This window comes from Uloborus diversus, chromosome 2 (genome assembly GCF_026930045.1).
Source record: "Uloborus diversus isolate 005 chromosome 2, Udiv.v.3.1, whole genome shotgun sequence".
Lineage (NCBI taxonomy): Eukaryota > Metazoa > Arthropoda > Arachnida > Araneae > Uloboridae > Uloborus > Uloborus diversus.
In genome coordinates this window covers 4,768,005-4,786,164 of record NC_072732.1, presented here as the reverse complement: position 1 = coordinate 4,786,164, position 18,160 = coordinate 4,768,005, and positions in this window count along the sequence as shown.

Genomic DNA, 18,160 nt, shown 5'->3' with positions numbered 1-18,160 from the left:
GCCTTGCCTTAATTCACCTCATATCCATCAAAATTTCAATTTTCAATTCTAAAATATTGTTATTTTATTTCACAAGATTGCTTTGTGTGACTCCACTTCCATTTTATAACTCAAGATTTAAATTTAGACTTCTTCGGATTTTTTAAAATTCCAAAAATACAGTCATTGTCATTATTAGGCTTAAGCACTCAATTTCAAAACATGCGTGAATTCATATTCCTGAGCGTCATAGCTAAATCTGTGCTAAATTTGACAAAGATCCAACTTAAACTGGATTTGTGTAAGGAACACACATTCATACACAACCGCTTTTAAAGATATAGATATGACTTTTGTCTTGTTGATTAACTTTACAAACAATAATTTATTTTCAGTAAGTTACCGCACTATAGCCAGGGTTAAGGCAGAAATACATGAAATACAGCACCAACTCAGTCAATTCCAGCCGAGGACTGCAGTTTCGTGCTTATCCGAATTTCGGCTTATCCGAATTCCCTGCTTATCCGAGGTTTTCCGCGAAAAATGTTCCACATTTTTCGTGGAAACTGGTAGCTAATACAGAATTAGCATTGACCAGGCGAGTGACCGAAACAGTGGTTCGGTTCAACTCGAATATTGAAGGCAAGGCAGTTATATTCAGTAAGTTACCGCCCTATAGCCAAAGCTAAGGCAGAAATACATGAAATCCACCTCCAGCTCAGTCACTCCTATGCCGGGCTGATGAGTGCTAATAAGCACGAAACTGCAGTCCTCGGCTGGAAATTGACTGAGGTGGCGGTGTATTTCATGAATAATTTATTTTGCCTAAAACATGAGTAGAAATTATTTTTAACTACTGGATACATGTCAAAATAACCTTGGTAGCTTGTATGACTTTAATCTAGTTTTGTGAAGGAATATTTGTTTATCAAACAATATTTCGTAATTAGTAGTATACGAATGCTCGGGTGGGTTACAATCATTGTGTGTTATATAATACTCTGAAAATTTCACTTCTCTCCGACATTACATGAGTATCCAACAATCTTCCCATAACAAGCACGCTTAGGGGCCGGGAAACTGTGACCCGAACCTGACCGTCGGCTCTCCGGCCACTCTTCGATTTCCTCGTCCCGAAAGGTCCCCTTTTCCCGAACTGGAAACACGTCTGTTGTGTTCCTGCAATGTTAAGATTTCAAGTGGCATTTTCCAAATTGAAGTGGGAGATTTTTTTTTTTTAACACGCTTTTATTAGCTTCACCTGTATGTAGGTATGTATGTATGTATCTTGTTGCGGAATCTTGCAGCTCAAATTTCGGCCACTTCCTGCGATCAGATTCTTTTGAAATTTGGCACGCTACCTCAGACCCGATGACAATGCAATATTCTATAATCAAATTAATTAACTCTTTTAATTGTTAATTTCCTTCAATTTTAATCAATATTTTGGCATAAATCCAACAATGTGAAAAAAGGAAAAATTTAAAAAAACAATACATTAAAAAATGCTCGCAAAAATTATTTAAAAATATCTACAAAAACCTTTAATTTTCTGCATCAGACAAAATTTATTCCAATGCTTTAAGGTAATTAGAACATGAAATGTAATTGTTTTTAACTAATTGCATGCCAAAATTTAGGTGAGCCTTCAATTGAAAATTCATTGCTGATCAGACCATTGTTGAACAAAACTTTTATTCAAATGCATCTCAAATTTTCAAAGTAATATAAATATGATTTCCGCAAACATACATCGATGACTCACAGTAGCTTCCCATCGGGGTGCCCTTGTCTTAACTTTAAGACATTACCTCGCACTCGTTTTATAAATAATTTCGTCGCCTGATAATTCTCCAACATAAGACTAAAAAACAGAAAAATAAAATAATAGTTTAAAAAACTAAAAAAACACGCTTTCGTAGCAAAATGAACTAAAAAGTGAAAAACAATCTTTGAATGATAGTAGTTGACCAATCACTTAATTTTAATGTAATACAAAAAAGCGTGGGGGGGGGGGGCTTCTTATCAGTTGTCTTGAATTTCTTCCATTTGTTGTCCAAGCAAAAATGTAAATAGACAGCACCCCACGCTTTTTTGTATAAATTAAAATTAAGCTATTGGTCAACTACTATCATCCAAAGATTGTTTTTCACTTTTTTGTTCATTTTGCTACGAAAGCGTGTTTCTTTAGTTTTTAAACTATTATTTTATTTTTTTAAGTTTATTGTGAGCTATAACTATTTTAGATAAACATGTGTGTGAACAAAATATTTCTGTAGCATGTAGTACGAAATTTTTTTTGTGGAAAATTGCATCGAAACATAGCATTAAATTTGTTAGTTATAATAAAGGGGAATCTTATTATTTCTGTGATACCAACTAATTTTTCCAAGAAAAATGTATATAAATGGAGATTTATGTCTGAGTGTGTGTATGTTCTTTATACAAATCCATAGGTTCTTTGCTTTATTTTGTCGAATTTGGCACAGATGTCCTTAGATACTGCATTAATCGACAAAGGCCAACTTCTATCAACTCCCCCCCCCCCTGAAAGGGCAAAAAATGAATTCACTGTTCTCGTCAGATCTTCGCCAGATTTGGGAGGGGTTCTTTGATGCTCAGGAATTATCACCGGGGGTTTTCGGAACCTTATTTGTGTGTGGGGGGGGGGGGGAAGAAGCCTTCCATTAGGGGGAGGTTCCTTATGCAAATCCAGTTTTCCGTCGGATGTTTGCCAAATATGGCACAGAGGTGCTTTGATGCACACGAATTCACATACGGTTTTTTTTCTTTTTTGCAACCCATGGGGAAGGGAGACCCCTCTGCGTATTTTCGGCAGAAAATCCGTGAAACGAATGTTTTCTGCATTTTGTTATCTATTGTACGTCAGCTTTATTGTACACTAGTGGTACCAGCACGGCTTTGCCCGTAGTAGAAAATTAAAAGGTCTTTTGGTTCGCCTGTATGCACAAATAATGTATGGTGAATTTCTCGCCATTGCCCATGTTACGATATGACAACTTGGTAGTTTACTCGTCCATCTTATGATAATTTTGCTCGGGAAAATGTTCTTAAAATTGGAATAGAAAAAGAACAAAATCGAATTTTCGAAAAATCGCTTCGAGGTGCACATTTCCATGCTACCAAATGATTTTGTGCCAAATTTCATAAAAATCGGCCGAACAGTCTAGGCGCTATGCCTAGTCACAGAGATCCAGACTTTCAGCTTTATTTTTAGTAAAGAAGCTTGCTTATTTGTCTTCCGCTGAAAAAGACGTCTCGTTCCAACATTTCCTTATTGATATACAGTCGAACCTTGATATCTCGAACCTCTTTATCTCGAAACCCTTGATGTCTCAAAAAATATTTTTCCCCTGCATTTTATATAAAAACCTCTATGCATTTTCCATAGTTATCCTCGAAATTTATTTTTCGAAACCCTTGATATGTCGAAATTTTTGCACAGAAGCAAGTTTCAGTTGTCTTTTTCTGCAATTTTTGTAGTAAAATCAGTTCCAGGGACCAGTTTTCATCTCTCTTCTTGGAAACTTTGTGACTAGGGGATTGAAGCAAGATAATAGGGGAGCGTTGGTATGAAAGGGGTGCTGTGTTTTCCCCAGAGTTTAGAATCTTTGCGCATTTCTCTCGAACATGTTGTTCATTTTGAGGAAAGGTGGTTGATTTTTCGCCACTTTCAACTTTTCAAGTGAAAACAGAAAATGCGTTCCTCATTTTCATCTTTCTGCTTTTTTAACTCCTACAAAAATGGCTGCTGAAAAAGTTTTTGAATGTGGGGAGCTACTAGTTGAAGATAAGAATTTTTAAATTTTTAGGTAAAAAACCCAAGTTGAAATTGTTGTTTCATTTTAAAATCTCTTCCTTTGCACTTTCGGACAGTTATAAAATTTCAAATCTAGTAAAATACTGAAGACTACTTTATTAATCGTAATTCAAAGTGGTCTCATAGTACATATATAAATGCATATAGCGTACATGTGTGTAATTGTGAGAGTTTCTAGTTTAATTTTTTTAAAAACCTTAATAACTCAAAAACTCGATATCTCGAAATTTTTTCCCCTCCCGAGAGATTTGAGATATCGAGGTTGTACTGTAGTACTGAATTCAATTTCCTCAAATATCTCGAAAACGTATTTCTGCAGTACGTATTGATACCACTCTGATACGTATTGATATACTCTTCCCGCGTCCGTCAGAAATGACTTTCCCCAGTCCCCCCCCCCCTCGATATTGTTTAACCCTATATTTCACCACTAGTTTGAAAAATATTGGTCCTCTTCAGGGTCGGGCCCGGGCCAACAGGTGTCCCTCCCCTCCCCCCGTGCACGAGACAATACACGTGCTCATATGCATCGCATATAATACAGGTTCCAAATATCTTATATAATTAAAATCGGTGCGTATCTATGTACCTATGTACAAGTTTCTTCTTCCGAATGACAGTGAACTGACCATCGAACCAGGTATCGATGGATTCGTCCATCTTCCCGTCTTTATGTTTGGCCATTTAACACAATCCTCCGATAATAATTAGCGGAGATATCAATGAAAAACTATATGTTAATTATGAGAGTTAGATTTCGACATAAAATCCCTATTTTTCGAAGGCTTTCCTCCAAATTCAAATTATTATTCAGTGCTTCATCTCAACTTTCCACCAGAATGCTTTAATTAAAATTTATAGCGTGAAGAAAATCATTGAGACGAAAGATCTGTTGCCATTTTTTGTCTCGAATATGAGCACATAAAATTCGGAGTTTTGTTTTAAAGGCTTCTTCTGTAATCGGGGGAATTTAAAATGTAAAGGGTGTCCCAAAATTAACGCAAGATTTGAATTTGCCACCATTTTTTCCCTAAATTGTTCGCAGCCATGAAAAAAGAACAATTTGACAGTTGAGAGTTTAGGGTTAGTAAAAATAGGGTGTTATTGTACCATACAGCTAGAGAGTGAAACATTTCAATGACTGCATGAGGCATTTCCTGTTCATTTCGGTGATCAGAATTGGCACCCTAGATCGTGTGATTAACATTTTTAAATTTCTTATGGGGTTATTTGAATTCAAAGGTCTATGTCAACAAGCCCACAACCACCCGTGCATCACCGTGTTGCGATACCAATAACAGTAACTGCTTGACCAGCCTCAACTTTCATTATTTTTGAAACAATTGTTCAATAATGAAAGCGCGTTATTGTATCGTATAACGCTCCATTTTTTTAAACCCTAACCTCTCAGCTATCAATTGTTTTTTTTTTTTTTTTTTTTCAGAGATGCCAACATTATTTTGCACAAATGGCAACAAAATCAAATCTTGCGTTAATTTTGGGACACCCTTTATACTTTTTGGTTATTTTTCCGAAATCTGCCGCAAAAGTTTACTGATTTTTTTATTTTTGTTCAAGCCCAAATTGTTGAACACACGTCACTTGACATAACTTTTATTTTCGAGGTGGACCGTGCAAAGCCGGGAGACGTAGGTAGCAACACAATCAAATTTCGATTTACTTCAAATGGAGGAATACTGAGCCGTGAGACAGTTCCTCAAGTGTCGGCTCACTTCTTTGTCGCTTTTCCCAGGAGTGCCGACAATGACCAGGTGGTTGGTTCCGTTTAAGGAGGTTTCCCAACAATGGTGTCGTTTATCGGGGACTTCCTTTCCGAGTCAATAGCTTTATTAGGGGTCATCTGTCAGGACGGAGACAGTCTGCGACCACACACGGGAAGACAATCGAGATGCCTTAGTCGATGATTCGGCGTTTTTGACTCACCAAAAAGCAGACGGAACTCCCACAGGACTTCAAAGAAAATCTGTTATCGTCAACCAACATAATAATAAGCTTTGGTGAAGTGATCTCGGTGGTATCTTGGGATGGGCTGTTTCACTTCATCTATAACCTTTTAATTTACTGTCGAGTGGGCTATGGGAATCGAATGCTTTTGAGCTGGCGGCACTTTGCGAAGTCCGGTTGTATTCTTTTCAATTGTTAGATGGTAGAACAGGCTGATTTCTGTTTGAAATATCCTCGAGGCTTTAGACAGAGATATTTTCAATTCAATACTTGGGTTGCCAACTTGGGGGTTTTCCCCCGAAATTTAGGGGGGGAAATTTCAGAATGGGATTTTTTTAGGGGGATAAAATTTTTAGGGGTAAATTTAGGGGGTTTTAATTTTAGGGTTTTATTAGGTAAAAATGCTTTGATTTTACCTATGGAAACGTAATTTTTCGATTGTTCCATTCATTTTTTTTTACTTACGTAGTCTTTTTTTGAGCTTTTATAGTCCATGGTTTTGATCAGAAATGTCATAAAAATGATACAAATGCCTTTACTCACTCAGCAGCGAAAAATAGCAATGGTCACGTGACCTTTTAATCCCATGTGTGACGTCACAGTCAAAGGATCACGTGACTTTCTGACGTCATTTAGGGGTTTTATGAGTTGAGTTTAGGGGGAAACATTTTTAGGAGTTGGCAACCCTGATACTTTATTAAAAAGAGCCAGTGGAACAGCGAAGGGAGTTTGGGGGTGAAAACCCTCCGGAGCAATTGATTTTAACATAAATGCAAATCTTTATACAGTAGTTTTTGCAGGGCTGTTTTGATCAAAAACCGCATTCAGAAGGTTTTGATCAAAAAATCCCCCCCCCCCCCCGGAAGATGTTTTTGATCAGAAAAACCTCTCCAGAAGTCCAGAAGGTATTTAGGTTTTTTTTTTAAAATAAAAACCCTCCTCCAGAAGGTATTTTTGATCACCCCCCCCCCTCCACAAGGGCGCCCATATAGGGGGTGCAAGGGGGTTAAAGCCCGCCTTTGAAATGAAAACTTCCTTGATTTTAGTGCTTTTTTCATTGCAAAAATGTATATAAATTTCTTTTCCACTCATTAATAAATAAGTTATTAAAAATATCAAATTTTAATGTCTCTAATCTGTACTGAAATCAGTTTCCAAGGGAAAAATATTCTGCAAAACCAGGGGGAAATTTTTTGAGCCCCCCCTTAAAATTTTGCATATGGGCGCCCTTGCCCCTCCAAAAGGTATTTCTGACTGCGCCACTGAAAAGATCAGTAATTAAAAGAAACATAAATAGTATATATTTTTTGAGCAATCACGATTGCTTATTGTTGTTCCTTTAATTTTACTTATCTTTCACGGAAATTCCTCTGGTCCATGGAATTCCGCGAGCGTCTACCAAGCGGTGGTGTCCATGTCCTCCGGATGTTTGTGCCCCACCCTCTCGACAATCCTCTCTAGACATCCAGTCAGAGCCTGATTACCGCAGGGGCATGCGGGGCACAGGCCCCTCCTCTTAGATTCAGGGGGGGGGCCCAAAATCCCCTCAATTTGCTAATTAAAAATAAATAATGATTTCACTCAAAATTTAGAGTATAATGATATCATTGATAGTTTTGCAAATGCCAAGACAAGGAAAGAAAAATCCTAAAAAATAAAAAATCAGCATTTACTATTAAAAGTTATATCATAGATAACTTTGCTATTTACGGAACTGGAATGGGCAAAGTTTAACCATATCTTATAGTATTATTGTATACTCTCTCTACTTTTTAAATGTTGTGATATGAGGTACCACCAAATTTAGCATGGTTGTATCAATTCGCAAGTATCGAAATATTTTATAGCTTCAGAATAAGCGGGAATAGGGGTATGGAGCAAAAAATGAATTTCATGCCCAGTGTCCTTCAAAAATCTTAGTCGGGCTCTAGGGGGGCCCTGAAATAGAAATGTGCCCCCATGTCCAATATCAGAATGATCGGGCTCTGCATCCAGTATCCATCCCCTAACTAGGTCCGTCGTTCGGCGGGGGGGGGGGGGGCTTTGAAAAAGTATTTTACTATCAGTGGGCGCCACGAGTACGGTCCGATTGCAGTTCGTGATTGCGAATAACTTAGTTTGAGAATTCAAGACGTCAAAATTCAAATGAATACCAGGGACTGGGGGGATGCTGGATGTTTTGTCGTGTATTTTTACTTCCTTTTACAAAAAAGGAAGTATTGTATTCGCGAAAATATTTTCACTCAAAAATCGGCCTTCATTTCCATTTTTCTCACCCCCGAATGAATGTTGAGTTTTTTTTTTTTGACCCGACCACACCTGGATATGTGCCTAGGAACCTACAGACACCCGAAACATCCATTTTGACGACCCCCGAGTTAATTACAACGAATTTTCTCGTGACGTCTGTATGTACGTATGTATAAGCGTATGTGTGTATGTATCTCGCATAACTCAAAAACGGTATGTCCTAGAAAGTTGAAAATTGGTACGAAGACTCCTGGTGGGACCTCGTTGTGCACTTTCCCTTTTGGTTGCACTCGGATGTTCCTAAGGGTGCCTTTTGCCCCTTTTTGGGGGGAAATCATTCTTAATTTCGATGTAAACTCAAGTAGTGTTATTATTTGTCGGACACTTGGCGATATATCGCCAGTCTTTTGGTCGCCAAGTTTTGTCGCCAACTTGGCGACAAATTTGGCGAATTTTTTTTTTTTTTAAATTTTAAATTTGGTTTCAATTTGGCCACTGTTGGTGATATCTAGAGAATGAACAATTAAATCACATTAAAATTGCCAAAATTGGGGAAATGACATTAAATTGGAGTAAAAGGAAGTCATGTGATGCACACATTATCAGCTCGTTTTCTCTCGTTCTAATGGGGTCGTTTTGTTAGAGGCTTTAGTCTTTAGCAGATCTCGTATCCCAATATGGCCTCCAGTCAGTCTCTTATGTGCCACCATTAAGGCGTAGATGTCATTGAACTTTGACATCCATTTCCCACCAGATTGAGAAGCCTGCGACTTCGATGCAAAACTGCACTAGGGATTTTAATTTTGCCGAGGATATTCAGAGCCAAACGAATACCCAGGGCCAGAGGCGATATGTTACACTGCATAATCATACATCATGGGCATTGTCGATTTTCTACATCTTTATCTTTACTAATAATAAAGCTGAAAGTCTCTCTGTCCGGAGGATGTCTGTAGGATGTCTGTGACGCGCATAGCGCCTAAACCGTTCGGCCGATTTTCATGAAATTTGGCACAAAGTTAGTATGTAGCATGGGGGTGTGCACCTCGAAGCGATGGTTCGAAAATTCAATGTGGTTCTTCTTTTATTCCAATTTTAAGAAAAAAAACTATCATAAATTACGAAATTATCATAACGTGGAACCGTAACATGGGCACAAGCCAATGGGCGAGATACGAAATGATCATAACGTGGAACTGTAACGTCGGTACAAGCCAATTGGCTAGAAAATTCACCAGACATTATTTGTAAATATACAAGCGAACCAAAAGACCTTTAATTTTTCTATTACGGGCGAAGCCGTGCGGGTATCACTAGTGTAACATAAAAGATAAGAAAAAAAAAAGGACAAATACTTAAATTCGTTTCTGACAACTTCTTTTTTTTTTTTTTGAATTAAAAAAGACAGCCTGTAATCACTCCGTATTATTAAAATATTTTGGTGAAATTTTAGTTTACTTTTTCATCTTTTTTTTTATTTAGCTAAGGTTGATCACTGTCACTAGTATGACGTTAATATTTCTGCTCGCGTGATTCGATTTTCGAAAAAGAAAGAGGCGATATTACATTAGTTTTGATAGGAAATTTTTTAATAAATGTATAATTTCATTTTTTTAAAAAAGCGTGCAGAACAAAGTGAGGTAGTTCCCTGAAACACAGATCTATTGATAAATCGGATTAAAAATTTTTAAGTTATTGTGCGTTTTTGAATGTTTTATGGTGAAAAGATATAAAAAAACGGAAGTTTTTCTTTGTTACAGGCCCGACATCTGATTTTTTTTTCCATTGAGGGGGGGGGGGGGGGGAGTTACGGGCAACGGGTATATCTTTACTAATAATAAAGCGCACTTTATTATTAGTAAAGATATATCTTACTAAAAAGAAAAGTCTCTCTGTCTGGAGGATGTCTGGATCTCTGTGACGCGCATATCGCCCAGACCGTTGGGCTGATTTTCATGAAATTTGGCACAAAGTTAGTTTGTAGCATGGGGGTGTGCACCTCGAAGCGATTTTTCGAAAATTCGATTTTGTTCTTTTTCTATTTCAATTTTTAGAACATTTTCCGGAGGAAAATTATAATAAGATGGACAAGTAAATTACGAAATTATCATGACGTGGGATGGGAGAGCAAATGAACGTAGCCAATTGGCGAGAAATTCGTCATCCATTATTTGTAAATATACAGGCGAACCGAATGACCTTTTATTTTTCAACTACGGGCAATGCCGTGCGGGTGCCACTAGTACTCAATATAAATTATACCAAAAAACCGCAAAAACCATGCCCACTAACATGAAAATTACATTAATTTTCAAAGCGACGAGGTCGGCGGATGGGAGAGGATTGACCATCCCCCCCCTCCCCTAAACGACGGGCTTACGTTGCTATTCCGGCCACTTGAAAGAATTTTAAATCTTTTCTGTGAAAAATGAGGCTAAATGTCCAATGAATTTCGACATAAAAATGAGTATCCCAGGTTGTGGTCGGAGTCCACCAGTGGCGCACACAAGGGAGGGGGTCAGTGGCGCACACAAGGTAGAGGGTCAGTGGCACACACAAGGTAGGGGTCAGTGGCGCACACAAGGTAGAGGGTCAGTGGCGCACACAAGGGAGGGGTCCAGGGGGTCCGGACCCCTCCCATAAGTCTTGTTGTTTTTCCCCGACTGATTACGATTCTATGTATTTTGTACGTAAAATATTTCCAAACAAAGCGAACAATAATTTCAGTTTTAATAAATGAAAAAATAAAATCCTTATGCTAAAAGATTTTCAAAAATATTATGCACTTTTTGTATAACAAATGACCTAAAAGAAGCAGAATGGTGATTATAAATGAACACACTATAATAAAGATGTTTTTGGTTTTGTATTTATAGATTAAAATGAGATTCTATGAACTTCTGATGGTGCTTCTACAACGATGAATTTGCTTTGCTGCATCCATTTCTTAACTATAAGAAAAGTAAAAGCGTAAAATTATTTTACTTTCTGGTAATTTGTTTAACTATATTTCATTACAAAATGCTAATTATTTATTCAATAGTTCTATTTTGTACTGTTTTCCGTCCTCGCGAATCGACAAAATCAAGTCAATGTGTTTGACGACGTATTGGGGTATAATATGAAAATGAGACTTATGATCTCGGACCCTCCCCTTGCAAAATTCCTGTGTGTGCCACTGGAGGGGGTCCATGGGGTCCGGACCCCTCCCATAGGTCTTGCTTTTTTCCCCAACTGATTACAATTCTATGTATTTTGTACGTAGAATAATTTCAAACACAATAATTTCAGTTTGTTAAAAGGTTTTTAAAAATATTGCGCAATTTTCCTATAAGAAGAAGAGTGATGATTATAAAGGAACACACTGTAATAACCACGTTTTTAGCTTTGTAATGACCAGTGGCGGCGCAAGAGCAAAAGTAGACGTCGGCGATGCAGTTTTGCGAGGCCCTTTTAATCATAAAATATTTTCAGACAAATCATTGAATTAATTTTTGTACTAACTATTGGTACTTAGAGTTCCCGATTCGCTTAATTGCTACGACAAAAACATTTCGTGACTATTGGCGCAATCAAAAAGTTCTTTTGGTGATAGGGAGAGGGGCGGCACATTGAAGGGGAAGGAATGACCTGATAGAAAGGGGGGTCCGGAGGTACTCCCCCGAAATTTTTTTAAATTTGTTGTTTCAAAACGCCATTTTAGGCTTTCTTTGCTGATGTTAAGGGAAAAAATTTATAGAGGTCTCGGTGGAAATTTCTAGAAATTGAAGCCTTAAAAACGCAATTATAAGCCATATTTATTGACTTTAGGGTCAGAGACTGTCCCAGATCGATTCTTTTGTTTTAAAAAATAGGACAAAATCAATCCCCTGCAAATTCTCGAAATTGAAGTTTCAAAAACAGAATTTTAGACAAATTTTAAAGATTAAGGGAAGGAAGGGAGCTCTTCCTTCGAAAAATGTTAAAAATTATGGTCCAAAAAACTTTAGCAATATTTTATATTCAGGAGCCAGTCCACTTAAACTTTTTGTTAATATAGTTTAATAAACCTAATTGCTAATGGTATAAAAGAAAGGCGGTATGGGGACCCTTGCCCGAACATTTTCTGAAATTCAAGCCTTAAAATGCGATTGTAAGGCCATATTTTGTAATATTAGGCTCGGTAATTTTTGAAATTCAAGCTACAAAAACACAATTTTAAGCGATTTTCGATGTTGTTTAGAGTTTGGGGGCTTTAAGCTGAAAATATCGCGATCTGGAAACGAAATTTCAGATGCTCCATAATGCTTTCGGTGTGCGTGTGTATGGAGGGGTGTGTGTGTAGGGTGGTGGAGGAGGGGTGTGTGTTCGGAAGAGCAGCATTTTGAATATTTTCTTATTTTAGATGAACTTAGGAAACAAGAGAAAAAGAAAAGAAATAGGACGGGGGTGAGGGGAATAGAGTTAGCTGATCAATAAGCTGTAGCTACTGAATTTTTTTAACTTCAGGCCCCAACAGAATTGTGCCCTGCATTTGCTGAGGCTGACTCTGTGCAGTCTCCGCTGCACGTACTATTTTGATTACTTTTGTGTCTGTTGCATTTAATAAGAGCTTCAATTGAAAACATGGAAATTTCTTAAAACTTTTGAGAATTTACTTCTGAGAATTTTGCGAGGCCCTATCTGCGCGAGGCCGTCGGCAGTCGCCGACGCCTAGCGCCGCCACTGGTAATGACAGATTAAAATGAGATTCTATGAACTTGAATCCATTTTAACTTCCTTTTACAAAAAAAGGAAGTATTTGTATTCGCGAAAAAAATTTCACTCAAAAATCGTCCTTAATTTCTATTTTGCTCACCCCCGAATGAATGTTTTTTTTTTTTTCGACTCGACCACACGGGGATATATGCCTATAGGAACGTACAGACACCCGAAATATCCATTTTGACGATCCCCGAGTTAATTACAACGAGTCTTCTCGTGACGTCTGTATGTACGTATGTATGTGCGTATGTGTGTAGGTATCTCGCATAACTCAGAAACGGTATGTCCTAGAAAGTTTAAATTTGGTACGTGGACTCCTATTGGGGTCTCGTTGTGCACCTTCCCTTTTGGTTGCAGTCGGGTGCTTCTAAGGGGGTCTTTTGCCCCTTTTTGGAGGGAAATCATTGTTAATTTCCATGTAAACTCAAGTGGTGTTATAATTTGACGATATATCGCCAGTCTTTTGGTCGACAAGTTTTATCGCCAACTTGGCGAAAAATTTGGCGATTTTTTTTTTAAACTCTGGTATCGATTTGGCCACTGTTGGTGATATTTAGAGAGTAAACCATTGAATCACATGAAAATTGCCATTAATGGGAAAATGACATTAAATTGGAGCAAAAGGAAGTCATGTGATGCACACATCAGCTCGTTTAATTGTGGGAAAAGAAATCTAAATACTTAACTTTACTTTCTGGTTATTTATTTAAGTATATTTCATTTAATAATGCAAAATATTTATTCAATAGCTTATTTTTTACTGTTTTTCGTTCTCGAAAATCGATAAATCAAATCAATATGTTTGACGGCGTATTGAGGATGCAACGTTCGACCTTGGACGCACCCGTTGCAAAATTCCTGTGTGAGCCACTGAAGTCAACAAATGATATCACAACATTTTTGAACTCTCCCCCCCCCTCCTTTTGTCACAAAGTGTTACACTTCACCTTACCCCCCTCTCCCCTTTATCACTTATCACACTACTTCTCATGGGGTTCGACGAACCTCGCCGGTCGACCGGTAAGTAACCGGTTACAAACCGCAGCGTTCTATCATCTATCGGTTACCTCACCGGTTACCATTTTAAGCTGTTGATTGGTTAATTGGAGCACGTGATCATTAGTTGTCACGTGATTAACTAACCGGTCGCTCTCGGTCGTGCTCGTCGAACGCAACCATAAGCATACTCTCATAAAAATGCGTGATGGAACGTCAGCTGACCTGATTTTTCAAACTGTCGCCGCATCCCCGAATGGGATGAAATTTTGTAGAGGCATAGAGAGCCTGATGTACATTTTCAGCTTCCGAGATCCGAATCCTGAGGATCTAGGATCTCCGAAAAATGGTGCTTCATAATAACATATCAGCTTTGTGAGAAGAATTGCCATGTTGTGGTAAAGGTTTCAAGAAATTTTATTACACTGGAAGCATGAAATTTTGGGAGCTTAAAGTACATTTGGCTGTTGATTCGTTCTAGTATTTATGTGAGTTTGAGCTCATAAGATTTTGAGAAGCACGCATATAAACTCGTGGAAAAATGCTCTTTTATACTGAAAATCATCATTTTTGAGACCGTTTAATTGAGTAAGATGATTAGATCTCATTTTTTTTTGACATCAGTCTAAAACTATACCACGTAGAGCCAGAGCCACGAAGGGACCCAACAGGTGTCCCTTCTCCTCCCCCCTCTGTGCACGCCCCTGGGTCCAAAGCCAGATTTGGCGGGGGGGGGCTGAAAATTTGAAGTTACGCTACTGCGTTCGAGGAAATTAAAGAACAAAAAGAGAAAATTTTTAAACTCGCCAATTGTGCAATATTACTTTGGTGCTGCCATCTAGTATGCAACATAAGAGATAAACATGAACCCGAAATAAGATACTGGCTACACTTCTCCCTGATTTTGTAGGTACGTCACGGCGCAAGTAGGAGCAATGGCGGACTGGTGCCCCCCCCCCCCCCCAAAGGAGGAGAGGTCAAAATAAATGTGGGGGTTATGGGACGTGACCTCTGATGCTGTTTTTTTTTGTGCAAAAGTGAGCTACATTACTGGTTTTTTTTTTGGGGGGGGGGGGGGTGATTAAATTCCTTCTAAAAAGGGAATATGGTATCAAAAATTGGGACGGATGGCCACCATAGATTTTCCCCTTCCGTTTCAAAGTTCCATTCTTTTGAAAAAAGTTGAGAAAAGACCTTTTTCTAAATTTGGAATTAGATAACAAGCAGTAATAAGCAGTCCAGTAAGATAGTGTTCGTTGCGGACCACTTCTTCATTCCCTTGAAATAAGTCTTACCAGTAAAACAGTTAAGCTACCGGATCCATTTCAGCCTTGTCACACAATACAGCCTTTCCTTGCAATGCCAAAAAATACCAAAAAATATCATCGAATGATCATGCCGTAGGGCGAGTTTCATTGTTGATGACGTCAGCGTTACTCGACCCATAAACAATGCAGAAAGTCCAGAGTGGTTTCATTTTTGGACTTTTTGCATTGTTTATGGGTTTTCTTTTAAAATTTATTACTTAACGGTTTTTTTTCCTGATGGAATTATATAATAAATTTTGTCTCCATGTGTCATTTTATCTTTTTTGTTTTTGTTTAATTTCTATTTTTTGATATTTATACTATCTCCTGTTCCACCGTGTTGCTTTTCTCGGATGACTTTTCATCCAAAAGCTCAAACTTCTTTGCATTGAAGAAGGTGTTTCTTATAACACCGAAACACGTGTCTGCAATCATTTGCAAGTTTTGTGCTTAATAACGTTGGATTACTGACTTTTTAATCAGTTGATATTACTTGTTAACTTTTAATTTTTGTACAACTGTTTCGTATTTGTGTGAAAGGGAAAAAATTATTTTTCGGCGCGGGGCCTGAATGGGCTAAATCAGTTCAATCGGCCTAAGACCAGCCCCGTGTACAAGTGTTTATTCAAGAAAATAAATAATAATAATTAAAAAAGAACAATTTTTTTCAAGTAAGACAAGCAGCACCAAAAATTGCTTTAGTGCTGCCATCTAGTGTGCAACATAAGAGATAAAAATGGACCCGATTTCTTGGGGACGTATTTTAGTTACTTCTCCCTGGGTCACGGTGCACAATGGACCATAGGAGCATTTGTATCAAAAAACCGGACAAAAATACTTGATGCGCTTTTTTTTGTCATATAACGCATTGAAACATGCTACTTGATCACAATCAGGTACCTATTTATTTGGAAAAAAAAAAGATATTTCTTATAAAATAATTATTGTTGTTCTTATACTCTTATTGCAATTAAACGCTTGCTCATCTAGAATTTATTACTGCTTGCTTGCGATCCTCCTACTTACTGCTTCCGACGAAAAAGACTTAAAATTTTCAGAGCTCTCTGGGTCTACTACCACTTCTTAAGTAGAGTTAGAATTTCGTAAGTGTCTGTGTAGTTTGCATCTATTACAATACACTCGTGAAAACTGTAATGTTTGATGCTGCGAAGACTTATTGCGGGTTAGCTGTCTTCTCTGAAAACAGAACAATTGTTTGAGTTGATTGAGAGCATCAGCACCATGCTTCAAAACATAATACATACTTTTAGGCATAAGATGATAACCGTATTCGTGTGGGTCGGCAAAATCTAACAGAGAAAGGAATAGTATTTTCTTCGCACTAATTACAGCTTATCTTAAAAGAACGATAAAGCTCTTATTGGGGGGAATATGTGCAGCGTTTTCCGTAGCAATTTAAATATGTTGTTTATGCTGTGTCTGCTGGAACCAATCATACCTTTTTTTTCACTTTTAACTCCAGAGTCCCCCGTACCTACCACTATTTGGTTCTTACCCCAAAGAGACTATTTATCATTAACTATTTGTCATTAAATTGCTAATTAAATACACATAATTGTAGATCATTTTAATTATTGATGATCGCTAATCATTGTTTCTTATTGTAAAATACCATTACACTCCTATTTGTGATTCTGAGAAAACACTCAGAATTTTAAAAAGGGATAAATAACTTCAGAGTTCACGCATGAGTTACATGATTAACATATCGTCTTAATTAGAAAAAAGAAATACTGAAGTGCTTCACTTACGAAAGTGTTAATAATTCACTTAAATTTACGTAGAAAAAGTTTAAAAATATCTCCTATTTTTCAACATTTTTTCATTTACAGTATCCGCCAATAATAAAATCACTGGATTATAAAATCAGCCGCTTTTTAAAATCAAATCTGGAAGAACAGAATCATTGCATTATCAAAACATGTTAAAACCATCTTTTAATAAAATCACTATCGCCGTTTTATAAAATCAAACTTTTGGATATCATGTAAATTTTTTTTAAAGAAGCACCAAGAAGTGAAGGAATCGGTTTCAGAAAATGAGGAAATCTCGAAGTCAAATTTGCCTCTTAATTTTCAATAGATGCCAAAAAAGCGCTTGATAATGTACGATGCACTTTAGAACAAAGAGGAAAATATGTCGAACGTTACAAAACACTTTGTAAACTCTCAAACGATATTGAATCTTGGCTCTCCCAATTCTGCTAAGCAAACAACAAGACACCTACATTTTAATGTTCTTGTGCAAATAATTATATATATATATATATATATATATATATATATATATATATATATATATATATATATATATATATATATATATATATATATATATATGATGGTGGGGTAAGTTAACTCGAGAGAGCGTTGGCCAACAGTGTCGAGACGCTATTGTGGGACTGTTGTGGTCAGCTAACTGATTTTTGAATGCGGTTTGTTTTTTTGGTATTCAAGTACATAGTTTGATTTTGTACGATTTTTCTATTGGGTTTTGTCTTCCTTATTTCTACAACCTTTGTTTTTGTTCTTATAGTTGAAGATAGTTACTTATCTAAGTAAATAACTTCATTTGTCATATTATTCAATTGTGATTGTTCTTTGTAACGTTTTTATAACAGCAGTGTTTATATGGCGAAACACTTTAAATTGCGGAAGAAAAACCACTTCACTCGCTAAAAGGTAGGGTTACAGTAGCGTGGTTGCTTGGCGCGTTAAGCGATGACCTATACAGTTGAAGGATTATTTTGAGTTTTAAAGCTAATGTTGATCTTTTTATGTGTTTTGGCGAATAGCTTTAAATTCCAAAGAGACTCTAATAGGTTTTTGAAAATGTGTGTAGGTATTTTAGTTGAAGTAAAATGATCATTTCACATCAGAAGGGATGGAAAGGATCGTGGATTTTTTTTTCAAATTCAACGGATTTCCTTTAAATTCTTAGCACGGGCTTCGCCGTGCGGGTACTGCTAGTATATATATAAAACCTCATGTTTAGTTAAAAAAGATAACTCTATTTTGGAATACTTAAAACAGAAATGCATGAAGTAATTCAATTCATT